Source organism: Lissotriton vulgaris, chromosome 6, assembly GCF_964263255.1.
Source record: "Lissotriton vulgaris chromosome 6, aLisVul1.2, whole genome shotgun sequence".
In the NCBI taxonomy this organism is placed as follows: Eukaryota; Metazoa; Chordata; class Amphibia; order Caudata; family Salamandridae; genus Lissotriton; species Lissotriton vulgaris.
In genome coordinates, this window is record NC_141694.1 from 1,003,753,134 (window position 1) to 1,003,780,560 (window position 27,427).

Genomic DNA, 27,427 nt, shown 5'->3' on the forward strand with positions numbered 1-27,427 from the left:
GCCTAGCAGGCATAGGCATTGCCCATTGTTCCTAATCCTTTCAAAATTGGTTATAATCGTACAAGACCTAAACCACCACTTCGGTTAAAATAAAAATCCACAGACAAAAATTACTCCCATGAACGTACAGTGATCTTGAATATGCATCACAAAGAACAATGATTCATAGCTGTGGGACAACAAATTCTGTTCTTGTAAAGCACAAAGAAACACTATCCTGGTTGGACATGAAGATAACTGTTTATTTGGAGCGCCATCAACCAACTCTCTTGAGGTTCGGTGATGTTAACAAAATACTGCAAAAAGTGGGTGGGCACCCCTTGTATTTAGCAACTGATGGAATAGATAACACAGGTTCTTCAAAATGCAAAAAATCAGGTAGTGAGTTGTAGTGATTAAGTACCAGCCTTGAAATGCTATAGGTGCAGTTTTTCTTGCTGAAAAGAAAAGTTGTTCCTGTATGCTTTAGAAGACAAGCCATCAAGACTTAAGAGTCTTACCCATCAACTTATCAAAAATCATCAAGTAAACTCTTGTTTTCTACATAAAACCTGTGCCCATGCTCGCATTTGTAGTTCCACACCTATAGAAAAGAGAAAACTACAAGTCTTAAAATCTAAAATGCTGCTGGCTACAATGCCAGGAATTACTTAAGCTTGCTTCATTTTCCAATATTTGTAATGAAATAAAGACTGCCCTCACCAAGACAGACCTGGACCCAAATGGTTTGATAATACTTGTACAAAGGACCACAAAGACCTGATGATGGCACTGCACCAAAAACTAAGATTTAAAGAGACAGTGAAGAAGGCAACAACCCGTAGGAATCAGAAGAATGTGCTTGAAAAGGGAACATGGGAACGATTAGTGACCGCTTGTCAGTCAAGAAATAATTCCGCTTTCTGGAAAGTAGTGAACCAACCGATGATTAATGAAGAAGCCAATACTGATATGGTTCAAGCTATCCCAGCACAGACTTGGGCCACTCGATTCGATTCAATAAGCTTTATTCGATTCAGATAAAACAACCATAAAAGCACAGTTAAAAACAATTGATAAAAGCCAAAAACAGTTCAATGAATAAATGGAATACAGTCATAGTTATTAATACAGCTTAAAACAACATACTTTTCCTTGCATAAATTGATCTCAGAATGAATGTTGCAGTATAAAAACATATATCGGGCTCTCGCATTGTAAACAGCAAACTCATAGCAGCTTCCGTAGTCAAAGTGCAATATTTTTTGAACAACGGTTTTAAAAAAGCAATACGGAGGTTCAGATACAAATCACAAATGAGAAAGTGCAAAGTGCTTTGTTTAGCACGACCATCACATGGACAAGGGGAAACCGAATACTGTTTTACACAAGGAAATGCTACCAGTTGGTGAACGATACCTAATCTCATTCTTGTAAGGACAAAAAGGGTGCGAGGACCTGGTTACCTGGCTCAAATAAGATTGGAAACCCTCAACTTCCAGATAGGAGTAATAGAACTAGCAAGTTGTTAGCTGCCCTACGTTTCTCTGGCGTGCATTCTTTCTGTGCCGCAGAAACGTGTTCTTCATTTCTACTTTAGGCAGTTCTATTACTTCATTAGGGTTATCCAGGATACTTGATTTAAATAGATCCTTAAGAGTATGTACTATATAATTAAGCCAGGGGATCGTAAGACAGTTATCTAGTTGGAGACCATCTTTGATAATCATTCTATTAAATAAAGGCTCTTCCTTCAGCCATATTGATCTCCAGACCAATAGTGGTCTCAGCGCAATTAAGTAAGTCAGGTAATTAATCCCCACTTCGCTGTGAATTTCAGTAGACGCCAAAGTAGGTAAACAGAGCAGCTTTTTAAGAAACATATTTTCCTCTGTTTGCAATTCACCATTAGAGTGATGAACCCATACCCCCGCACTGTATAGTGCGATTGAGGTACATCTGGATTAGTAAATATACGTCATATCTTTAATTCGCCAGTCCCCTAATTTCGCTGCAAACCTAAAAACACCATGTACACTTTTTGCCATCTTAGCCTGGACGTTCGTCATCTCTTGCGACCATTTACCATCACCGGAGAACGTTATCCCTAGGTAACAAAACGTGTCCACGGTTTGTATTTTGTGCCCTTCTATAAAAAAGGATTTCGTTCTCCCTGGCCTCGGGCCACAGACCATAGTATATATTTTAGTCTTATTGATCTGCAACTTCCTTCCCTTGATAAATCAGCTATCTTATATATTAACCGCTGTAGGCCTATAGGTGTTCTAGATAAAAGTACGGCATCGTCTGCATAGAGCAGAACTGGCACATCCTGGCCATCCGCCTGTGGTGCATCCGACTTTACAAGTTTAAGTGCTGCGTCAACTTCATTTATAAAAAGTTTAAAAAGCAAAGGAGCAAGGACGCAGCCTTGTCGGATGCCACATTTAACATTAAATTTAGGGGTACACTCGCCCCTTTGGTCATACCGTACTGATGTTGATAATTTTTCATAAAGCTTTGCCAAAAAATAAATAATGGACTCTGGGGCTCCAAGACCAAGTAAAATCGGCCAAAGTAGAGCGTGATCCACTAAAGCGAATGCGCTGCTGAGGTCAGCGAAACATAGGAAAAGGGACCCTTGCTTAGCACATGTATATTTTCCGAATAATAATTCACAAGTAATGCACTGTTCAAGGGTTCCCCGCCCTTTCCTTAACCATATTGGGTCTGTGTTAAAATCCCATTAACCTCAGCCCACTCCTCTAATCTGACAAGTAGACCCTACTCATAACTTTAATAGACGAATCTAGAAGGAAAATTGGCAGATAGTTTTTGGCTTCAGATTTAGCCCCTTTCTTATAAATGGGAATAATGATTGATTGGCCCCAGGTAGATAGAGTTTTTAATGCCTCCGTAACGGAGGAGGCTCCATCTAATATTGGGCCCCAAAGAGCAGGTATGGCTTTATAAACGTCTATTGGAACACCGTCCGGGCCAGGGGCTTTCACTCCCTTACTGCTGATAATTCCTTGTTTCACCTCAGCTAATGTGATATTTAGAGGTAAAATAGGCCAGATACTTGAGTCAATAGAATCAGTTGTAGTTAAATCTCCCGGGTTAAAAATGCTAGTAAAATATACAACCCATGCCTTGCTACTGACATGGGATGTCAATTCAGGGACTACCTCGTTTTTTAAAAAGGGAGAATTGACTGTTTCCCAGAACAGCTGGCTATTTAATGTGTCTGCAGCCAAGGCTAATTTGTCCCAGGCCTCCAGTTGGAGCTCTCTCTTTCTGTGTTTTAATTTAAATTTATAATCCAGTCTTAAATCATTTACAAGCAACATATCCCTATTACTACTAGACAGTGCTTGTTTTAACTGGTTCAGTGAGAGGGTGCAAGCATGATTAAACGATCCTCTGTTCTGGGTGAGTTTCTTATAAGATGTTGTGGTCAAGATAGTGTCAATGGTTCCATTTATTTTACAAAGATTCATTAAAATCTGTGCTGGTTCGGCATTAACATCCAAATTCTCCAAAATCTCAGTATAGCAGTTAGAGACAATATTTGTTAATACCTTATCTGGGTTGACCCCTTTCCATTTTATTCTGGTGCCGTTTGGTCTACACGGGGCAATATTACCCACTATAGTTTGTGCTACTGGGGATCTATTGCCCCAAACAGCTAATGGCATGATAATGCAGTTATGATCACTAAGTAGTAACTCTTCAATCCATGGAGTGGTGCAAAAGGGGACAATATTTGCAGAAACCAATACATGATCAATAATAGTATTTGCATTTCTGCCTGTGAAAGTTGGGATCAATTTCGCGAACCCCTCTCTAGCACACTGCATTATATCCAGGTCAAGTTTAGCTAGAATGGTGTTTAATATATCTCCATATGGGTTATGCGGGAAGTGCACACAATCATCTCCTTTATCATTTCTGAACCCACAAACCTTAGACATGGACAGAGGGCATGTTGGCGTATTAAAGTCTCCAACCCATATTATATCAAAATTGACATCTTCTTCAATACCCAATTTACCAATCACACTCTCCAGTTCCGTGACTACTTTATAGCGTGTGCAATCAAACAAGTTATTGTAGAAGTTAATTAACAAAACATCCCGGCCATTTTTTTGATGCAGCCAGAGTACCTGTGAATGACACCCAACATGTATAAACATTTTAACTTCTAAAGGCAGATTGTTTGACATGAGTATTACCAGCCCACCCTTTGTCTGCCTGCTGTGGAGCGCAATGCAGGTAAATCGTAGGAAACAATCCCCTCAAAATTGACAAGATCTACACACCAAGTTACCTGGGCCACTCATTTTAACTCCATTACTCAAGAGTTTGTGATTCTCCTCCTGACATTAATACCTCTATTACTAGAGGGAGAGAGTTGCACTTTGATGACCCTTAAGTAGCAGAGGCCATAGAAGCCTCAGCACAGCCTTTGGTAAAGTGGATGGAACAAAATTATGGGCTGTGCTGGGGGCCATGGGGGTCAAAGATGCCCTTGTAACTATTTTACTGCTGGATTGGAGGCCTCAGTAATATATAGCCCCAATGGGGAAGGCACAACGCACTTTGGCCCGAGGCGAGGAGTACTGCAGGGATGCCTCTTCACTTTTTGTGCTATATTTTAATCAGCTAGAGAGATTTTTAGTGGCCGATGTCTCGATGGTTGGAAATAGGCCAGTTCCAGCACTACTATATGCAGATTATGCACACAGCTTATGGCCTGCAGCTCCTGTTAGATTGTGTTTATGAATTTGTGGATAACCTGGGTCAAAAAGCAACGTTTTCAAAGTCATATACTATGGCGTTAGGCCCAAAAAATGGTAAAAATAAAACGTTCACGATCAATGGACATCACATTGGGAACTATCAAATTTTACTATTTGGCATTTGGCTGGACAGTAGAATGAATTGTGATCCTGTGCTTAGTAGCCATGTCCAGTCCTTTAACAGGGTTGCCTATAGTATTGATGCTTTTTCCAGGCATCTCGGAAACACAAGCTCAATCCGAATTGGATCTTTATAGAGCAAAGTGTGTCCCAACATTATCATTTAGTGCAGTGAATCAAGGGGTACAAGCCTTGTCATCTTATTAAAGTTGCAGAAAATAAATTTCTTAGGAGGATTCCAACGAAGATTGTGCATGAAGAATTGGGTGCAGAATTTATTTCTGATTATATACAAATTCGCCTCTTATTTGTGTGGTATTCTTTCTGGCTGAAAAATGACCAGGAATTTAATATAAAGATCCTGAAAGACTATTTGGGCCTGGATTTTAGTCACCATATTCCATTGTTACATAATGTTAAAAGTATCTTGTGTGATTTTGGTAGACCGAAACTTTTTTCTGACCCAAAGCAAATTACTAAATCAGATGTTCTGTGGGTCAAGGCAGCGTTTGCACAAATGTGAATGAAAAAAGGTGTTGTCCAAAAAGTCTTGTACCCATTACACTATGGTAAAATCAATTAGCAAAATAAAGTTGTATTTGACACTGGAAACGCCAGTCTTGCACAGTCTAATGTTCTATTTTTGTTTGAATTTGTTCCCTCAGTTTTTAGTAGGATAACAGACCCTTAGAACCACCACTTTGCACATGTGGAATGGCTGCTGCACTGGGCGATGCTTCAAAATAAAAATGTGGTACATTATAATACATTTTTAGCACACTAAGGCACTCTTGGATACCTCAGATATAACCAGAAATTCAGGGCAAACAGACAACTCTGCTTTGCTTCCCAACAACTGTGTTTTCATTGTTTCATTGTTGTAGGTACCACGTAAGTGAAAGCAAGAATAAGAGCCACTATGAGGTGGAAACCGCAGGATACCAAACAAAACTTCAAACAAAAAGGTAGCGAATAACAAATTGGCAAAAGACAGACACTGGATATAGAATTAGTGTTTACAAAAGGTGTGTGGAGTAGCCTAAAGAGCAGCCTCACACAAATTGCCATACCATTTTGATATTCCTCAGACATAGTTACTTTTGGTGGTGTTATCACTTGTATTAGGGCATACAGCTTCGACCCTGTCCTCAAACCAGCAATGCAAGCAGCTATTTGCCCATTAAAGGAAATCTTTAATAGCGACCTAGCCGAAGACACAGGGAAGCCCCACCAAAGAAGCCAAACAGTGTAGCAGATTATTCCATGCCTTTTTGTTGAATATGTTTAAATAATGTGTCTACTTGATATCAAGTTCAAAACCTACCAGTGGTAAAAGAGTAGGAGAACACTAGGAAAAAGAATGGAAGAAAACAATCTTGATTTCAAAAGAACTCAGTATCAACATTTGGGGAAAGTATATTGAGTCTGCTTTTGTAGGAATACTTTCAGGGCTCATTGGTTGCCTTTATGGAAAAACATGTATGGCTCTTTTGTTGAGAGAGCATAGAACTCACTTATCCTGCATGAGTAGCACAAAAATATATCTTGAAACTTAAACACATTTAAATTACTAGAACCCATGAATTGCCAATCTCTTCATTAGTTTTAAAATTCCAAATACCAATTAAAAAAAGAGCTTTTTTGGCAGCTTCTGGTCCATTTGCTAGAAGATCCCTCAACACAGTTTCCTTGTTTCCATTGCTAATAATCTTGTGACTTTCATTGCTGTCTTTGTGGCATTTCCTGTACAAAACATATGCGTACTGTACTAGGTTTACCCTCAGTCCAATCTTCGTAGAACAATGGAGTCTACAACATCCAATCAGGATGAGAGAAAAATCAGGGCTTGAAAGTACAGGTCTTGAAATGGTCAAATAAATATGTTTAATTTATATTTCTTTAAAAAACACTGTGATATAAATCTCAGTGATCCTTGAAGGCCAGGAAATAATTCCACTTATGTGAGAAATTTATTTTCTTTACATGATTTGAATGGTACACACTACAAATAGAAACATTCCAGATGTGTACTAAATGAACAAGTTACTTACCTTTGGTAACAATATAAATGTAAGAGACGTATATTAGTTAGGGATTCTTTACCTTAGAATAACCTCCAGGATTCAGATTGGATCAAGAGAATTTTTCTTCAGGATTACTACCCCTGCGCGTCGGTAGGTGGCGTCATACGAGTCGGCGTTCGTCGTTGACGTCTTTATCGCCGGAATGACGTTGCGGTATGTACTTAGACGCCGCCCACACACGCGGACATCAGTTCTTTACACAACATTCCACGTCAGAAGCGCAGAGCCATACAAGAACCTGACCAATGGTTCATAAAACTAGGGCCCTGAAAGAGCCTAGAAGTACCCTAGAAGTCAGTTCGCAGAACAGGGAGGATGGGTGGGGCGGTAAGGAATCCATAACTAATATAGGTCTCTTAAAGATATATCGTTACTGAAGGGAAGTAACTTCTTCATCTGAAAGAGACTATTAGTTATAGATTCCTTACACTGGAAACAGATACACCAGCAAAAGCAACCCGGAGTAGGGTCTGCAAACTAAGTTCACACTAGAAAGTCCTGGAGAACTGAACGGCCAAAGAAGCTGTCTCTCAGGAACTGACTGTCCAGGCAGTAATGCTTAGTGAAAGTGTGCAACAAAGCCCACGTGGCTGCCTGGCAGATGTCATGAAGGGAAACTCCATGTCCCAAAGCAGTAGTGGCTGCCATCGCCCTGAAGTAATGGGTGAGCAACCCTACTGTAGGTTCCTTTTGTTGCCAAGGAATAACAAATTTTAATCCAAAGAATGACCCATCAAGAGTTGGTTCACTTTTGCACAGCTCGACCTTTTTTGGTGCCAACATAGCCAACAAAGAGCTGATCATCCACCAGAAATTGTCTTTTACGAATATCCAGATAAAATCAGGGCGCACATTTTGGATCCAGATGGTGGCGCCTCTCCTCCTCTTTAGAAGGATGGAAGGGTGGAAAGAAGGTGGACAAAGTGATTGTCTGTCCTATGTGGAAAGAGGTAACTACTTAGGGAAGAAAAGAAGGTCGAGTTCAAAGGACAACCTTGTCCGGCTGGACAGCGAGGAAAGGAGGCTTAGAAGAGCCTGAAGATCACTCAAACTGCGTGCAGAGGCGATGGCAATCAGAAAGGCAGTCTTCAGAGTTAAAAGTCTGAGAGGACAATTATGTAATGGCTGGAAGGGAGCATACATCAGATAAGTCAAAACCAGATTCAAGTCCCACTGGGGCATTACAAAAGAGATAGGTGGAAAGAGACGAGTAATGCCCTTTAGAAACCTATTTACAATAAGGGACTTGAAAAGAGAAGGTTGATCTGGAAGGCGAAGAAAGGCCGAAACGGCCGAAAGATAGCCTTTAACCACATGACTGCTAAGGCAATTCCCCCTCTGTGCTGGACAAACTCGAAATACTTTATTTCATGACGAGCTCAGCTCGTCATAAGCACACGACCAGTGTACTGCATGACGAGCTGAGCTCGTCATGAGCAGCGAAGGGGTTAAGGGTGAGCATAGCAGAGCCCTACTGGGCCACAGAAAGAAGGAAGATGAGAACTTCAGAAAGAGGGGCAGAAAGGGGATCCAACAGCCTTCGTTGTGCAATGTAGGAGAGTAGGGTCTGCTATCCTATGGTCACCCCAATTTTTGCTTTTTGCTTCACTTGTTTTCGACTTAATGTGGCTGTGGGCCTGCTAATCAGACCCACAGCCTGCTGTTCTCTCTCTAAATTCACATACAGGTACTATAGGTACATAAACAATTTGGTACTGGACACCTTATCAGCCCCTGTACAGTGCACTATAGGTGCCCAGGGCATAGGTGCATCCAAGGCCTACCAGGGGCTGCAGCATATCTTTTGCCACCCCTGGCTGGTACTTAAATCGACACAACTGGCTGATCACTCAGCTGGGGCAAGGTGGTGTAATCACCCCTTGCTTAGATATAGTATACCTATATCTAAACCTATATCTGGACACATATATACCTATCAGTCACTCCTATGGCAGGTCTTAACAATCCTGGAGGCAGAGTGCTTGGTTTTATGTGAGATGGTGCTCTAGCATGAGCTGAGCCTGTCTGCAGCTGTCGGGACCAACTCCCTTAGCTGTTCCGGGATATTGCCATACCATATACTCTTAAGTGCATTATAATCCTCGCGGTTACTTGCTAACTTTGGTTTGGCTTTATCAAAACATGTCGTGTTTGGTGTTATACATTTTGGAATACTACCCCCTCGCCAGTCCTGGCAACGGGGGTAGCATTCCACCCTTCTAGAGGGAGAAGACATGTTACTTTACTAAAACGCGGTTAATCCTAACCAGAGCCTCAGCATCACAAAATGGATGCTGCTGCCACAGACACGAGTCTGACCTCCTACTGCTGACCGAAACTTGGCAGGGGAGGCCTGGACAAAAGGTTTCCTGTCGCAGGGAGGTGCTACACCTCCCAAGACAGGAGATAGTGGATTGTAGCGGGAAGGGTTGAAAGAAACTAGACACTGCCTGGGGAGCACAAGGCTTCCCATGCATAATCCAGTCAAACCGGTTCTGGGGCACTCCAGCCCCAGTCCTGGCGCGAAACTGGACAAAGGGAAAGGGGTGTAACCACCCCCTTCCTGGGTCCCACCCATAGGAGGGACCTAGCATGTAATCCAGCCCACAGATTTGGAATAAAGGTGGGAGCAGTGCCAGCGCACATCAGATTATCCTGACCGAAACTTTGATATAGAACTCTGGACCCTTCGACATCCCACTCGACGTGGAAGACTGAAGAATCTCCCTTGTGGTGAAGGAGTGACCACCCTGTGCAAACAGGCACCATCCAGCGCCTCACCGTTTACTTTGTTGCAGTTCCCGCCGGAACTCGAGCGACAGAGATCGACAAGACCCAGCTTTCCTGCCTTCCAACAGCCCGATCCACAGTCCCAGCGAATCTGAGACCCGTGGAGGCGACCTGAAGCGTGGGGCCGGCCATCTTGGAAAAACCACGAAGTGCTGACCGTGCAGCTCCCGAGGCTCCCTCGACGCTGTGCATTGGGGTTTGAGAAGCCCCAGCCCCGAGCAGATTTTGTACCAAAGCTCACCCCTCCACACTCACCGAGTGCTGGGTGGAGCCCTTTTGCATTTTCCTGCTCGACGCGTTAGTCCGGTCGCTTGCCTGTTGGCTAGCCGCCCCAGTACCGACGAACCTTTGAATTTACACTGCTAGACTGGTTGCTCCAGACTGGCCCTCGCTCCCCTGAAAAGGAGCACCCACTCTAGCCTTGCTGGTCCGAGTAAGAAGCGATCTTCGAATCCTGCGTGGGTTGCATTTGCCAAGGCCTGTTTGCTCCGATCCGGAAGCCGACACCGCCGACAGCGAGAGCCTTCGTGGGACAGCTCGTGGTCCACTCCTGGACATCCTCGGTGCCCCAGAGTCCACGTGGCAGCGCAGACAAGTTTCACGACAACCACCTGATTGCGTCCGACATTGCCTGGTTCCTTCCTGGTTCCACCCTGGTCACTGCTGAGTGACCCAGACTCTGTCTCCTCTGCTTTCAGGTACTCTACATCTTCGATCCACCCTTGGATCCAACCGGACTCTTCTCTCCTGGACGCCTGCAGCATCTTCATCTCCAGGCACCATCGAACTGCGTGACGAAACCCGACACACTTTGGCACCTATGTACCCGCTTCCTGTGGGTGAGGTAACTCATGAACGCCGGTGCTCCTGTATCGGTATACACCTCTAGTGTCTAAGTCTAAAGTTTTGTAGTTCTAGTCCAGTCGGAAGACTCTTAAAACAGTAACTCGATAACTTTTACGCACCATTGACTTTGCATTGGTGCTTGCGTGTGCTTTTAGCGCTGCACCCGAGTCCCGCGGGCTTTTCCCGACTTCATCACTGCTAGTCCCGAATAGCCCCAGCGATTTCCAAGGCCCCAGGCCTTACCACTGTTTGATTAATGATACTTATACCACTTTTTTAGTATATGGTTTGAGTGGCCACCGGCCACATCCATAAATGTGCAACTTTCATATGTTTAACTGGGCTTTTGTTTAAACGCTTGCGCTTCTAGACTCATAAAGAGTATGGAATATGCTACTTACCAGTATGCATCTGTTCTTGGCATAGAGGGCTGCAGAGTGGTACATTATGAATAGATCGCCATCTGGTGTTGGGCTCGGATGATTGCACTTTGTTTTTCTCTTGGAGAGTCTTTTGTATCTTGGTGACTCCTCCCTTGGTTGGTAGTGTGCATGGGCATCGGCTCCATCCTTAGATTGTTTTGCCATAGTAGGGTTAGATGGAGTAGTATAGTAGAATACAGATAAGAGTGCCCATGTAAGTGTATCTAAGTAAGATAATGTTGGAACAGACACAGGTTTCCGGGGAGGCTGGGAGGGCATGTACCACTCTGCAGCCCTCTATGCCAAGAACAGATGCATACTGGTAAGTAGCATATTCCGTTCGAGGCATATGGGCTGCAGATGGTACATTATGAATAGACTATACAGCAGTTCTCTCCCTAGCGGTGGTCGCCCGTGTCTGTTGCAACTGTCTGAAATAATGTTCTTAATACTGCTTGTCCCACTCTAGCCTGTTGTGTTGTGTGCACATCTACACAATAGTGTTTTGTGAAGGTGTGCGGTGTAACCCAGGTAGCCGCTTTGCATATGTCATCTAATGGAATGTTTCCCAGAAATGCCATAGATGCTCCTAGTTTACGTGTAGAGTGAGCTCTAGGAGGAACAGTTAATGTTCTCTTTGCTTTTAAGTAGCATATTTGAATGCATTTTACAATCCATCTGGCAATGCCCGCTTTGGAGATGGGATTGCCTTTATGTGTGGGAGAAAACGCAACAAATAGCTGTTTTGTCTTTCTGAAAGTTTGTGTTCTTTCTATATAGTACAATATAGCCCTTCTAACATCCAGTGTATGTAGGGCTCTGTCAGCTACTGTTTGTGGTTTTGGAAAGAAAACCGGTAATTCCACAGACTGATTGATGTGGAATGCTGAAATAACCTTCGGTAAGAATTTTGGGTTTGTTCTAAGAACCACTTTATTTTGGTGTAGCTGCATAAATGGTTCTTGAATCGTAAAAGCCTGCAGTTCACTTACTCTTCTAAGTGACGTGATAGCTATGAGGAAGGCCACCTTCCATGTGAGGAATTGTATTTCGCACCTATGCATAGGTTCAAAGGGTGGCCCCATTAGTCTGGTAAGCACTATGTTAAGATTCCAGACTGGGGAAGGTGGTCTTCTTGGTGGAATGACTCTTTTGAGTCCTTCCATGAAAGCTTTAATTGCTGGTACTTTAAACAGTGACAGATGTTGCCTGTTTTGTAGGTACGCCGCTATGGCTGCGAGATGAACTCTGATAGAGGTATATGCTAGGTTACATTGCTGTAAGTGTAATAAATAGCAAATGATTTCTTTAGTGGATGCGTCCAGAGGGTTGATGTGCTTACTGTTACAGTGTATAGCAAACCTCTTCCATTTTGCTGCATAGCAAGCTCTGGTGGTAGGACGTCTTGCTTGTTTAATGATTTCCATGCATTCTGGTGGTAAATCTAAATACCCAAACTCTATGACCTCAGGAGCCAGATCGCTAGGTTCAGTTGTTTGGGATCTGGGTGCATTATTTCTCCATGGTTCTGTGTAAGATGCATGGGTAATAACCTTAGCTTTTGATGTGGTACTTGTGAGAGTTGTAGCAGCGTGGTGAACCACGGCTGTCTTGCCCACGTGGGTGCCACTAGTATCATTGTCATTGAGTGTTGCTGCAGTTTCCGAACCAGTAATGGAATTAGTGGTAGAGGAGGGAACGCGTAAGCAAATTTGTTGGACCAATTTATCCACAGTGCATTGCCCTGGGACCTTTGGTGTGGGTACCTGGATGCGAATTCTTTGCATTTTGCGTTCTGATGATTGGCAAACAGATCTATCTCTGGTTGCCCCCATTTTTGGAAGAATGGCTGTAGTATTTGGTCGTGCAGCTCCCATTCGTGTACTTGTTCTGACTGTCTGCTTAGGATGTCTGCTATTTGATTTTGAACTCCTGGTAGGTGTTCCGCTAACAGGTAGATCTTTTGAGGAATGGCCCATCTCCATATGTCCTGTGCTAGTCTGGACAGTTGGAGAGAGTGTGTTCCCCCCTTTTTTTGAATATAATACATTGCAGTCATGTTGTCTGTTCTGATCAGGACTGCTTTGCTTGTTATTTGCATTTGGAAAGCTTTTAGTGCTAGAAATATTGCTAATAGTTCTAGGTAGTTGATGTGCAGTTTCTTTTGCTGCACACTCCACTTCCCCTGTACTGTGTATCTGTCCATATGCGCTCCCCATCCGGAGAGCGATGCGTCCCTGTTATTATTACTTGTGGAATTGGCTCTAGGAACGACCGTCCCTTGGAAATGTTTTCTGTGTTCCACCACTTCAGAGAGCGGTACGTCCGGTCGTTTACCAACACCAGATCTGTAATCTGACCTTGAGCCTGATTCCACTGTGTCGCTAGACACTCTTGTAGTGGGCGCATTTGTAGTGTGGCATGTGGTATTAGCAGTATGCAGGAGGACATCATGCCTAATAGTTGCATAAACACTCGTGCTGGTAGTGAGTGTTGTGGTTGAAATCTTTGTATTAACCCGACCATTGTCTGTACTCTGATTGGGTTGGGGTATGCTATTGCCTTTTCTGTGTCTACTGTAGCCCCCAGGTATTGCTGAATCTGGTTTGGTTGCAGGTGTGATTTTTTGTAGTTCACCGTGAACCCTAGGTGGTGCAGCAATTGAATTGTCTTCTGTGTGTTGTGAAGACATTCTTCCTTTGATTTGGCCTTTATTAGCCAATCGTCCAAGTATGGGAAGACATGTATTTGTTGTCTTCTTAGGTGTGCTGCCACCACAGCTAGGCATTTTGTGAAAACTCTCGGAGCTGTTGTGACACCGAACGGAAGGACTTTGAACTGATAGTGTTGTCCTTCTAACACAAACCTTAGGTATTTTCTGTGGGCTTTGTGAATTGGGATATGAAAGTAAGCGTCTTTTAGATCCAGTGTAGAAAGAAAGTCCCCTTTCTTCAGTAAAGGGAGTACTTGTTGGAGTGTGGCCATGTGGAAGTGCTCCGAATTTATGTAAGCATTGAGAGGTCTGAGGTCTAATATTGGTCTCAGGGACCCGTCCTTTTTGGGGATCAGGAAGTATAGAAAGTATACTCCTGTTCCTTGTTGATCTTTTGGGACCTTCTCTATTGCATGCTTTTGTGGAAGTGCTAGAACTTCTTCTCTTAACAATGTCAGATGATCTTGACTCATTGGACGCTGTTTGGGGGGGATGTTTGGTGGGGTAGCTGTGAGTTCTAGGCAATAACCATGTTGGATAATTTGTCTCACCCACTTGTCTGACGTGATGTTCTCCCAGACAGGTAGGAACTGTGATAGACGTCCCCCGACCGGTGTTATGTGGTCTGGGGGGAGTTCTATGAAGTCACTGTTTTGGTGTTGAGGCGTTGCGGTTGTTATTATTTCCGCGGCCTCTACCCTTATTGTTGTTACCTCTGTAACTGCCTCTTGAATTACCTCTGGGTGATGTTGGTGTGAAAGATGTGGATTGCTGATTCGTTCCTGTGTTCTTTGAGCCCCCTCTATAGGTGGATCTACGAAAGGAACCTCTGTGTGTTGGCTGTTGCAATGCTCCCATTGACTTAGCCGTTTCCGTATCTTTCTTCATTTTTTCTAATGTCTCGTCTGTGCTTGAACCAAACAATGTCTTCTAATCAAATGGTTTGTTCAGTAGGGCTGTTTGTACTTCTTGTTTGAATCCTGAGATTCTAAGCCATGCATGCCTTCTTAGCATGACACTAGTGTTAATAGACCTTGCTGCAGTGTCTGCTGCGTCTAATGCACACTTAATGGAAGTATTAGTTATTATTTTACCTTCCTGTATTAATTGGTCTGCCTTCTTCTGATGTTCTTTTGGTAGATGTGTGAGAAGTTTTTCTAACTCATCGTAATGTGCCCTGTCATAACGTGCGAGTAGTGCTTGTGTATTGGCTATGCGCCAGCTATTCGCTGCCTGTAATGCTACTCTTTTGCCTGATGCATCTATTAACTTCGACTCTTTATCTGGTGGAGGAGCCTCTCCTGTAGATAATGAGTTTGCTCTTTTACGAGCGTTTGAGACCACCAGCGAGTCTAGAGGTACATGCCCTCTAATAAATATTGGGTCCTTTGGAGCCGCTTTGTATTTTTTATCAATTCTTGGGTTTAACACCCTGGCTCTCACTGGGTTTTCGAATATTTCCTCTGTGTGAGTAAGAAGACCCTTCAGCATAGGAAGAGTACCTGATGTTCTCTGTGCATTAGGTAGAGTCTCTAATAAGAAATCCTCTATTTGAGGTTCTGTATGCATATCTAGTTTGTGATATTTTGCTGCCCTATTAATGAGCTGCACAAAACCTGTGTTATCATCAGGTGGTGAAGGCTTTGATGGATATAGCTCTGGGTCGTTGTCCTCATCTGACCCTACATCATAATTTTCCCATGGATCCTCCTCATCTGGGATAGTTTCGTCATCCCCTTGAGGTTCTCCCTCCCCTAGATCACTGTCTACATCTGACTGAGGTGTAGCTGGTCTTGGTGTGGAAGGTGTAGGAATATTTGGCCTATTGTGAGGAATAGGAGAAGAGGGTGTGACTCTAGGACGAGGAGAAGCAGGAGGAGTTATATTCGTCCCCATTGTTCTCTTTTTTGAAGGAAGAGGTTTATCTTCTGACTGTTCACTCTTTCTCTTCTTCGTGACCACTTTCCCAGTTTGTGGATCAATAAACAAGATCTTTTGTTTGGGATCTGTCTGTTGCTCCTGAATCGGTACAGAGGGTCCTGGTTCCGAGAGCTGTTTTTGTTTTCGATCGTCAGATCTTGTTGTTTTCGACACCGAATGTCTGCTCGGTTCCGACTTTCTGGGTATCGAGTGTCTTTTGGGCGATAAATCATATTTATGTTTCGACATGGAATGTTTCGATACCGAGCTCTCCTTTGTATGTAGCCTCGGTGCCGAAGTCGATGTCGCCCTTTTCTCGGATCCGACATGGTGGGAGTCCGAGTGTTTCGGTTTCAGTTTCGGTTTCGTTGCCGGGCCCGAGGGCGGGGCGTCGGAAACTTTTTTCAGCGGTTTGACCGGGCCCAAGGGCGGGGTCGTTACCGCACGGGGTCGGTTTTTCGGTAAGGGGACGTCGTCACTCACGGTTTGTTGCTCGAAGAGTTCTTCAACCTCCGACTGGTCCCCTTCCGACCCCGACTGGTCCTCTTCTTCCTCGATTTGTTCGTCTCCGAACAGCTCCGGGATCGCCTCCGCCTGCATTCTGGAAACCTCGTGTCTTCGAGCTCGTCGATTTCTAATCGTTAGCTTGGAGGAGAATGCTGCGCAGGCTTCGCAGTCCCTGGATTCGTGTTCAGGCGATAGACAGAGGTTGCACACCTCGTGTAGGTCCTTGTGTGGGAACTTAGCACCACACGTTGGACATTTTTTGAATGGAGTCCTTTCCATGGACTCCGGGCTTGACTGCGCCGAGAAAGGCCTCCTTTTCTTCGACGTAGATCCAAGTTTTTCTCTTCTATTTTGAATTTGTAACGCGTCGGAATGGAAATGAACGCGTTCGATAACAATACCGTCGAATTGGAAAGGGAATACGCGCCGAAAAATCACTTTCTTCTGAAGTTGATCTGGAGCGTCTCGATCTTCATCCGAACCCGATGGCGGAAAAAAACAATCTAAGGATGGAGCCGATGCCCATGCGCACTACCAACCAAGGGAGGAGTCACCAAGATACAAAAGACTCTCCAAGAGAAAAACAAAGTGCAATCATCCGAGCCCAACACCAGATGGCGATCTATTCATAATGTACCATCTGCAGCCCATATGCCTCGAACAGAGGATTATTCTGAGAATAAATACATATATTTGTATAATATATAACTTGTGTGGTGTCCTTTCATTTGATATTACAGGATTGTGATTGGTAAAACAGCTCGCTTAACATGACCTCTTGAGTTTAGCCTTTCAGGCTGCTTAGTCCATGCTACCCCTAGGATAGCTTGTCTATAAGGTTGACTTACAACCAGACACCTTAAGGGAGTGTTTGGACTGATACAAGGTGCCACCAGAATTGGAGACATCATATATCAGGCCAACTTCTCACATGTACCATGCCACAAATGTGTTCCATCTGGAGGCAAATACCGATTTAGTGGAGGGCCGCCTGGCCGCCAAGATGACATTACAGACTTCGGAGGAAAGTCGAAAGCTGTCAACTGCTACCGCTCAATCTCCGCGCAAGGAGGTGGAGGCTGGACAGGGTCGGGTGGAGAACCGTCCCCGGCTGATACGACAGAAGATATTCCCGAAGAGGCAGTCTGATCAGAGGATTAATGGCCATGTGCATAAGCTGGGATACCAGAGTCTTCGTGCTCAGTCCGAAGCAAAAGAAAATGACTTCGAACCGGTCACACTTGATCTTCAGCACTCTGGGAAGAAGTGGTATAGGTGGAAAGGCGTATAGAAGACTCAACTACACTTGTTATGTAAAGTGTTGCTAGGGGAGTGCCACCTTGGAAATTCCAATGTGCAGAGCAGCTGACAGTGTGCGTTCTTTTTGGTGGCAAATTAATCTAACCAAGGCTCTCCCCACTGCTGAGAGAGACCTTGCACCACCTTTGAGTGAAGACGCCATTCATGATCTATCATGCGCAGGCGGCCGAGTTCATCCGCCCTGGCGTTCAGGGAACCCGCCAGGTGTTGAACCACCAGGGACAAGCCCTGATGTTCCAGCCACTAAGGGCCTCCTGACAGAGGGTCCACGATCCCACCCCGCCTTGTTTATTGAAATACCACCTGGCGGTGCTGTTGTCTGTGAACACCTACACTACTCTTCCTTTGACAGAGGGAAGGAATGCCTTCAGTGCAAGATGAGTCACCCAGAGCTCCAGAAGGTTGATGTGGAGCCCGAACTCCACCAGAGACCAGAGGCCTCTGATCTCCGCCTCTCCCATTTTGCCGACCCAACCCAGAAGTGAAGCATCTGTCACCACTGTGAACTCTGGGTGGGGAAGGGAGAGAGACCTGCTGTTGGCCCAATCCGGGTCTGTCAGCCACCACTTTAGTTGGTGTGCAGTGCCCTCCAAGATCTGGACGCAATCGGAAAGATTCCCCAGATGCTGTGCCCACTGGAACTTCAAGTCCCACTGCAGAGCCCCCATGTGCCACCTTGCATGATCCACCAGCAGGAAGCAGGAGGCCATGAGGCCCAGAATCCTCAGAGGTATTCTGACCAAAACCCAGGATAAAGGCAGCAAGATTGAAATCATAGCCCAAATATCCTGGACTCGCTGCTCAGAGGATAGGCCCGAAACTGCACCGTGTCCAGAACTGCCCCGATGAAAAGGAGCTTCTGGGAGGGAATCAGGTGTGACTTCCGAACGTTGACAGTGAACCCCAGCAAATGCAGGAGGTCCGCTGTAGTCTGGAGGAGGGAGACGACAGCCTGGGGCAAACTTGCCTTCAACAGCCTGACGTCGAGGTAGGGGAAGACTAGAATCCCTGATCTGCGCAGATTAGCTGCGACTATTGCCATCACTTTCGTTAACACCCAGGGGGCACTGGTAAGGCCAAAGGGGAGCAGGGTGAACTGAAAATGCTTGTGGCCTACCGTGAACCGTAGGTAACGCTAGTGGGCAGGCAGGACGGGGATGTGAAAATCGGCGTCCTGCAAGTCGAATGCTACCATATAGACTGCAGGGTGAAGGGCAGCCAGGACCTGAGCCAATTTCAACATGTTGAGCTTCTCCTTCTGGAGAAAGCTGTTGACATTTCTGAGATCCAAGATAGGATGCAGGCCTTTGTCCTTCTTGGGCACCATAAAGTAGTGGGAATAACAAAAATGACCTGCTTCTGGGGCAGGAACGCGCTCGATAGCTCCCTTGGCCAAGAGAGCCGTAACTTCCTGGAGGTGAATGGCCAAGTGATCCTCCGACATGCGATGGAATTGTAGTGGCATGGATGGAGGGGTAGTCTCCAAGGGGAGGGAGTAGCTCCTTCGGACTATCTGAAAAACCCACCTGTCCGATGCAATGGTTTGCCAGTGGGGGAGGTGATGGCGGATCCTACAGCCCACTGGCAACTGGTGGCCCTGAAAGGTCAGACTAGGATTATTTGGAGGCTGCTGCAGAGGGGGCACGGGTGGACTGGCCCGCCCGCTGGCCCCAGACCCACGACGCTGGGTCCCACGTTCCCGGCCAGGCAGGGGCTGAGCAGCTTGTGCCAACCTGTGGCTCTGGGAGGAACGTTACAGGGCACCCCTTCCGTAGCCACGAAAGGGGTTGTAGGAAGGTGGATACCTGACTATGGTTGCCCCCAACTTTTTTCCTGGTGTTTTGCTGGTTTTCCGACTTAGTTGACCTGGGGCCCTGCCAATCAGGACCCCAGGCCTACTGCTCTCTCTCTAAAATGGATTCCATGTACCTTAGGTACATTTCCAATTGGTACTGGGCCACCTTATCAGACCCTGTAACTCAGGGCATAGGTGTACCCAGGGCCTACCAGGGGCTGAAGCATGTATTATGCCACCCCTGGATGGCCATCTAAATCTGACACAACTGGCTGCACGACAGCTGGGGCAAGGTGGTGTAATCACCCTTTGCTTTAGATATAGTATACCTATATCTAACCCTAAAAATGGACACACAGATTCCTATCAGTCACTCCTATGGCAGGCCTTGACAATCCTGAAGGCAGAGTGCTTGGAATCGTGTGAGATGGTGCTCTGGCATGAGCTGAGCCCGTTTGCAGCTTGCGGAACCAAGTCCTAATAGCTGTTCCATGATAACGCATACCATATACTCTTAAGTGCATTATAATCCTCGCGGTTATATGCTATCTTTGGTATTGCTTTATCAAAACATGTCGAGTAAGGTGTCATACGAATTGGAATACTAACCCCTCGCCAATTCTGGCGACGGGGTTAGCATTCCACCCTTCTAGAGGGACACGACATGTACGTAACTGTGAACCCCGGTTAAAGTTAACTCAAGCCTCAGCATCACAAAATGGATGCTGCCACCACAGACACGAGTCTGACCCCCTGCAGCTGGGAGTCCTTCCAGCGAGGGGAGCTTGGACAAAGGGTTTCCTGTCAGGGGCGGTGCTAGCACCATCCCAGACAGGGTTTTGTGTATCCTGGGTAGGCAGGGCTTTTCAGGAAGGTGACTGCAAGTGGCACCCCGGTGCTCACTACGCATCTGCCGGCTAGAACCAGTTCCAGGGGCACACCAGCCCCTGGCCTGGGGAAAGTCAGGCATGGGAGAGGGGTGTAACCACCCCCCTTCCTGGTCCCACCCCTAGGGCAGGACCTAGTCGCGTACCCACCCCTTTCTTTAGGATAAAGGCAGGAGCGGGGACCCTTCCAAATTAGATCATCTTTGAATCAAGAAACTACTTTCCACGAAAGGAACTCTCGACTCTTCTCAAGATTTCTCCCTTGTGACTAAGGAGTAGTCACCCTGCATCCGCAGGCACCATCTAAGAACTCTGCGGTTTGCTGCACGTCCTTCCTCCGGAATCCGACTGACCAGCTCGACGAGACCTGGCACCTCTGACCTCTACCTACCTCTACAGCTAAGCTGAGAACCGTAGGTGCGACGAGACCTCGAGGGACCGGCCATCATCAGAACTGCACAACTTCTATCCAGCACGACCGCCGAGGGATCCTCTGGTGAGTGCTTTGGGGTCCGAGAAGCCCCGACCCTGAGCAGCTCCAGCACCGAAGACCAGCCCCCCAGCATCCACGAGATCTGCGTGGGGCCCTTCTGCTTTTTGGCTGCTCACCGCGTTGTCTGGCTACTAGCCCGCTGGCTTGTGGCCTTCCCGACGAAGACCGACGACATCACCACTGCTAGTCTGGTTGCTCCAGACTGGCCCTTGCTCCCTTCCAAGAGAGGAGCACCCCGGACCCTCCTGGTCCACTCCAGACGCCATTTTAGGTCCACCGCGTGGGCTTGAATTTGCCAAGACTTGTTGCCCCAATCCTGGGTCCAGCGACGTCGACAGCATCAACCATCGTGGGACAGCTCGCACCTCCATCCTGGTCGCCGACAACGCCTCCTGGTCCGTGAGACTGCAGAGCCCAGCGTCGCCCACTCACCTGGTCGAGGTAACTCCATCCGGTGCCATCCTGGTGCCCATCTGATCACTGGCTAGTGATTAAGAACTTGGTCCCCTCTGCTTTCAGGTGTCATCCATCTTCGATCCAGGCTTGGATCACTTCGAACAATCTTCACTGGTCGCCTGCCAGCAACTCCTTCTTTCAGGCTCCTGGTTCGTCAACGAGGATTCCCGACGTCTTTTCAGACCTATGCAGCCGCAGCCCCTGGGCTAGGTAACTTCGGCATTTCGGTGCCCCAGCATAGCCTCACTATCTAAGGGTCCAGATCCACTGTCGTTTTCAACCTACCTTATCGGGTTCGCCCGAGAACACTAACTTTGCTTTTACTAGCCTCCATAGACTTTGTCCCGCATCCCGCGTGAGAGTGCACACTCTGCACCCGAGTCCCCTAGGCCTCCTACTAGTAATCTGAAGGTTCAGTAACGTAGTCCTAGCGATTCCAAAGCCTATTAGTCCAGTACTTACCTGCTAGTAATTTTGCATTCCACTTTCATAGTATATGGTTTTTCGTGCCCCTCGAGCATTTGTGTAAATTGTGCAACTTGAAGTATTTTCGTAAGAGTTTTGTTGTGTGCTTAGTACCCTGTCCTCATAAAGAGTACAGGGCTGTTGTGATCTAAATAAATACACTGTTTATTTTCATAACACTTGTGTGGTGTCCTTTCACTTGGTGTTCAAGGGGTATATGTGATGGTATAACAGCTGGCTTAACACGCCCTCTAGAGTTTAGCCCGAAGACTGCTCTTATCCATGCTACTAGGATAGCTGGTCTATCGGTTGACTTACAACCAATCACCATAAGGGTTGTTTGGACTGATACATAGTGATCACTAGAATAGTGAACACTGAATATCAGGCCAACTTCTCACAGGGGTGAAATGTAGTCGCGAGGCCAAGGACCAGGCCATAGCCTGAGAATCCTTGAAGCGCCGAACAAGCGATGGCCATCAAAGGGCATGTCCAAAAGTGTAGATTGGAAATCACCCGAGAAGCCAGTGGATCTCAGCCAGGAGTAGCGTCTCAGGGCTACCGATGTTGAAATAGTCCTGCCTAGCGAGTCGGTGGTGTCCAGAATGCAGCGAATGGAGAACTTTGCTGCATCTCTCCTTTCGCTTCCGGGCACTGTGGCAGCACTTGCTCAACCGTATCCCAAACTGAGTGAGTGTAACGGCCCATAGACATGCAGTGTTCACCGACCGCAGTCCCAGGCTGGTGGAAGAAAACACCTGCAGACGAAGACGTCGACAAGAAGTGGTGGTGGTGGTGGCTTCGTGACCAGCCCTGCGACTTCCCTCACGACCAGGACCTCGAGCGGCGCGGAGCCGACTGGCAGGCATCCAGAAGCTTTCTGGACCACTGCCGCAAAGACTTTGGGGCCATGGCCCAGCAGTTGGAGCACGACTTCACATCACGGACGCACTCTAAACACCAAAGCCACATGAGATGTGGATCCGTGACCGACATCAGCTTGTGGCAGGAGCCACAAGGCTTGAAGCTGGGCCGCGGATGTGACATCCCTAAGCACTAGGAGTCAAACGACTCGAAAAGTAGGCAACAAAAAGTCAGAAAAACGCTTAGTCAAAAAGTGACTAGGGTACCACTTTCTCTGTATCTGAGCTGGCTGGCGCAGAAAAAGAAAGAAGTGACGTCAGTGAGCAGGAGCAAAGTCTAAGTACATACCGTGACTTCATTCTGGCGAACGCAACGCCAAAGACGAACACAGAGTCAACCAACGCCAACTACCGACACCCAGGGGTACTGCTGAAGACAAATTCTCTGGATCCAGTCAGACGCCTGGGGGTAATTCTAAGGTAAGGAATCCATAACTAATATTCTCTTTCAGATACTGCCTACAGAAGGCCTCAAGGTTACAGCGAGAGAGGTATGGCAGAGCCCTCAACATGAGTTGTATGAGCTTTAGTAATGATGCAAGACTGATGTGGATGGCAAATTTTAGATCTTTCTGGTGCTCATCATTAATAGTCAGGGAGGCCTGTAGAGAAGTTTTAAATTCATAAATCTCGAGTGGACCAGGGTGCCATTAGTATTGGGTTTTGGAAGTTTATCTTTACAAAAAGCCTGCTATTAGTTCCGTTAAAAGTATGTATTGAATATTATAAGTTGATTTTCAGTGACACAGTCCGAAGCTGGTTTTTCCATGTGACTTGGTTTCAAACAAGCCCGTCTACTAATAATATTGTCACCAGTCTTACCAATTGCGAAAGGAGAGGAAATTTGAATGAGTTCCTTCCCCATCACGAGAAGATATGAATTGAGAAATCTTCTATCTCTTCAGCAAAGTACACAAATATTTCCAATGCAGTTGATTTTTTTGCCTTTTCAGATTCAGCTTTTCTTTTAGAAAGTACCTTCCAGAATTCGCGTTCACGCTTTCTTTTGGTGGAGGAGGACTGAGTTGTCTGTCGATGTTTTGGGTGAAAGCTGCTCAAGCTCAAAATCTAATTGCTTTATGTGCATCTGATGCATACTGTTCGAGGAAACCATACATTTTGAATCTAGAATCCAAAAAAGTTGCCTTACCCAAAATACAATGGTTTTCAAAGTCTTTGAATCCAACACGAGTGAGCTCCTTAACAGCCTGACACAGCAATCTGATAATGGAATTGTGATTGCTCTGAGTTGCTTCTCGAGTAGCTTGTGTTCCTCCGTCTTGGCTTTGAGTGCCCTTTTCACCATTATGTTCACCTTCTTTGCTCTTGTTTAATGTATGCTGTTCCATTAAAGCAACCAGTGATGCCGGCAGTTCAGTAATTACTGGAATTACCATGGACATTGTTGGCTATGCCTTCCCTGATAATTTTTAAATTTTAAAAAAGCTCCAAAACTCCGAAAGTGCCTTTTAGGATACTGGCTTCATTTGCTGTCACTGCCTGTCTAATATTCGGCACATGGCTTTCGTTAATTGGTGCTACTGCTTCAAGTACATCATTGATGGAAATTTCCTGCTCTAAAACTCTTTTTACCATGTCATACATGCTGTTCCACCTAGTGCTCACATCTACTTTCAGCTTGGTCTCAAGCAGTGTATTTCGGGTTTGCATTTATTTAAGTAAATGTCTAGATGCAGGAATGTTTCTGAAGTATTTACTGATAGAACAGCGCATATCAAAAATGTAGTCCACACAACTAACATCTTTTATTGATTCCATCACAATGAGATGAAAACAGTGTCCAATACATCAAATATGCTTTTATGAGAGGCTAAGCAAATTGACTGCCTTTACAACAGCACCTTTATCTGTTGTGATAGAACTAATTAGCTCCATGGGAAGACTGAGTTCCTGTAGAATTAGTGAAATCTGTTCTACTAGATTCTCTGAAGTATGTTGTTCGTGCAAAGACCTCACTCCTAAACAGAACTGTTTCCTAACACACGTAGGTTGTTGAAGAACATGTGCAGTCAGTTCTGAGTAGGCATCATTGGCTGGTAAGGTCCACAGATCAAAGGTCAGTGCAACTTGATTTGCTTTTTCCAATTCGAAAAACGCTTCACATTTAACATATCTTTGCATTTTGGATTGAATATGTCAAACTCTTCCTTGAAGTAATATCATAATTGCAATTCAGCTTTCACACAAAAGACCAAAACCCTTAATTTTCTACCACTGATAAAGGCTGCAAGTCTTGTGCTATCATTAAAGCGAGTGCGTCATCCAAGTCCTCTTTCTCTTTTGGTTTATCTCATCTGAGCTAGGCTCGCTTTTAATTTTGCTGTGTGGTAGGCTTTGCGGGCCTTTTGAAATATGACTTACTTTGAATGATGAGCGCATTCAAAATGTCTGGAAAGATTACTCGTGGTGGAGCCTTTCACTTTAATGAAGGTCTTCTAAGTGTCAAATGCAAAAACCACAGGTGATGGACAGAATGCAGAACAATGTCATACATTTACCCCAGTGCAGAGATCTGGGCCTAAATCCATCGTTTTTTTGCACTCCACACCACCCCAGTTCAGACATGGCCATATGCAAATCAGTCTGACCCTGTGCCTCATGGGAACAGTCCAGCCGAACTGCCAAGCCATGCCTTCCCTGGACCAGAAACAAGCTTCCGAGGACCGGTTTCTGGCATTCCAGCCGTCTTCAGCCCGGCTTGCTTGAACCAGTGGTGTGGAGTGCAAAAAAACGATGGATTTAGGCCCTGATCTCTGTACTGGGGTGAATGTATGACATTGTTCTGCATTCTGTCCATCAACTGTGGTTTTTGCATTAGTCTTCTAAGTGTCACCACAAACATTTGCATCTGAACTCTATGCTGCTATAAGTGCTACAGGTCCTTCTAGTAGTAGCAACCTTTTCATAGCAATCATACATTGGATGCTGGTGATAACGTGCTTCCACATAATTGCTAGTAGTATAAGACATAGAGGCCTGTTGATCATCATCTGCCAATGTGTTGAAAACAACCTTCCCCAATTCTGGTCTATCGGTATTATAGAGCTATTGGCCTTGGCAACTCCACTCATGCTCTGTTGCATTGGAAATTGGTTGTTCAATATGGAATGAACCGGCAGGGACCAGCGCACGACCCAGCCGGTCCGGCTGGACAAATACGCATACTCGAAAGACGCCTCAAACGCAACCGACCACACTGTCCCCACTGAATCCAAATCAACACACGCCTGGGGTCCAACCTGAGGTAACGCTACAAGACATCATGTCAGTCAGTCAGTCAGTCAATAACCTTTATTCTGATATTTCATTATTCATAAAAGTACACACATAATTACGTACATGGTCAGAGTAAAAATCACATTAAAATAAGGTAAAAACATTGTTGGATTTCCTTGTTATTAACAATAGCATCAACACTGAAATAACAAAATGCAAGGTGTCATTAATATCCAAATCATCAAGTTCAGATCTTTTTCTATGGCGTTATCAAATGAAATATACACATGCAGGAATCACCCTTAGAATAGCAGCAATATATACACAGGACACATGTTTCAAGCATCAGTTAAAATAAGGGCTTGCTGGAGCGTTTAGCAGCATTATCTAAGGTGCTGGTTTTATAAAGTGCATAGTGCATAAAGCATGATTCCTAGTCAATAGACCATCTAAATAAAGTGCAGAATGCAAGGTCACCCGAGGATCTTTAAAATAGGCAGATTACTATGGCTCAGTATTTACAGGTAAAAATACAAAATAAGGTGCAACTGTGCAAAGTGCTGATATGCAGCGCCTCTAAATACAGATAGTACACATTGGCCTGATGGACATTAATACACAGATTATTTTAACTCAAGTATTTACAGATAACAGCGTGAATGAAAGTGCAAGTGTGTGAAGTGCAAATAGACCACTTCCTAATGTGTATGAGTCACGTTGATCTAAGTAAGTAGGTGTTAATTCATAGAAGAACGAGATCGAATAGCCATTTTTAAAAAGGTGCACACACGGTATATGATGCCATCATCTTTAAGCTGAAGAGCAGTTTTATATGCCACTTTAAAATCCTTTATGCCTTTAGCTCTAAAAAATGATATCAGGAGGGACTTGCTATATTTTTGGTAATAGGAGCAGAAGAACAAAAAATGCATCAGTATTTGTTTTCCTGAGTTCTGGCATGGGTAGACCAAGTTCTCAATGTTAGGTTGGTAGCCCATGGGGAAACACAATAAATACTTTATAGATCCTGCTCTTAAACGAAAGAGAAGACTACGCTCCCAACATATAATATCTTTGAGGAGGTAACCAGCTGGTGTGCGAGGGGTGGGTTCAGTATCACCTTCTATTTGGATATACTGTTTCACAGTTGTTTTAACCGATTCTACTTTATATCTGGTCTCCCCATAACGCTTGTAAAGAATTGTCTTCCCATTAATCCCATCTAATCCATTTGGGCTATCAAAAATGTGCTCAAGATTGACTGCTACCAGGCTCGCCCGTACTTGGGCCAGCCATGGGATTTTAATACCTTGATCACATTTTAGGCAGTCAGCCAAAATTTCCCTGGTCAGAGAAGCTTCGGGGTTTTTCCAGATCTTTATCCAGAACAAAGCAGGGCGAGCCTTAATGTAGTCCTCCAAATAAGAAAGTTTCAGTTCGGTGTGGCTTATAAAAGTAGATGATGAGATTGGTAATCCCAGAAGCCTTCTGCAGAATCTGTTCTCCTCAGCCTGTGCGATTTTTAAATTTGTGTATCCCCAGATTTCGGCCCCATACGTCATAATTGGGACACATTGTGTCCTATAAATTTTTAGTAATGACAATACCATCTCTAATCTTTTGGGCTTGGGGAGGGTCAATACTGAGTTTATAGCTTTAACAAACTTA

The 27,427-nt window shown here is 45.2% G+C and overlaps 1 protein-coding gene and 1 pseudogene across 18 annotated transcripts in view; both read right to left on the minus strand.

The window, feature by feature from the left end:
• The window catches only part of AFDN (afadin, adherens junction formation factor), a 2,152,715-nt gene that overhangs the window by 664,312 nt on the left and 1,460,976 nt on the right, over positions 1 to 27,427 (minus strand). The window lies entirely within an intron of this gene.
• Positions 512 to 27,321, minus strand: LOC147708333 (E3 SUMO-protein ligase ZBED1-like; annotated as a pseudogene).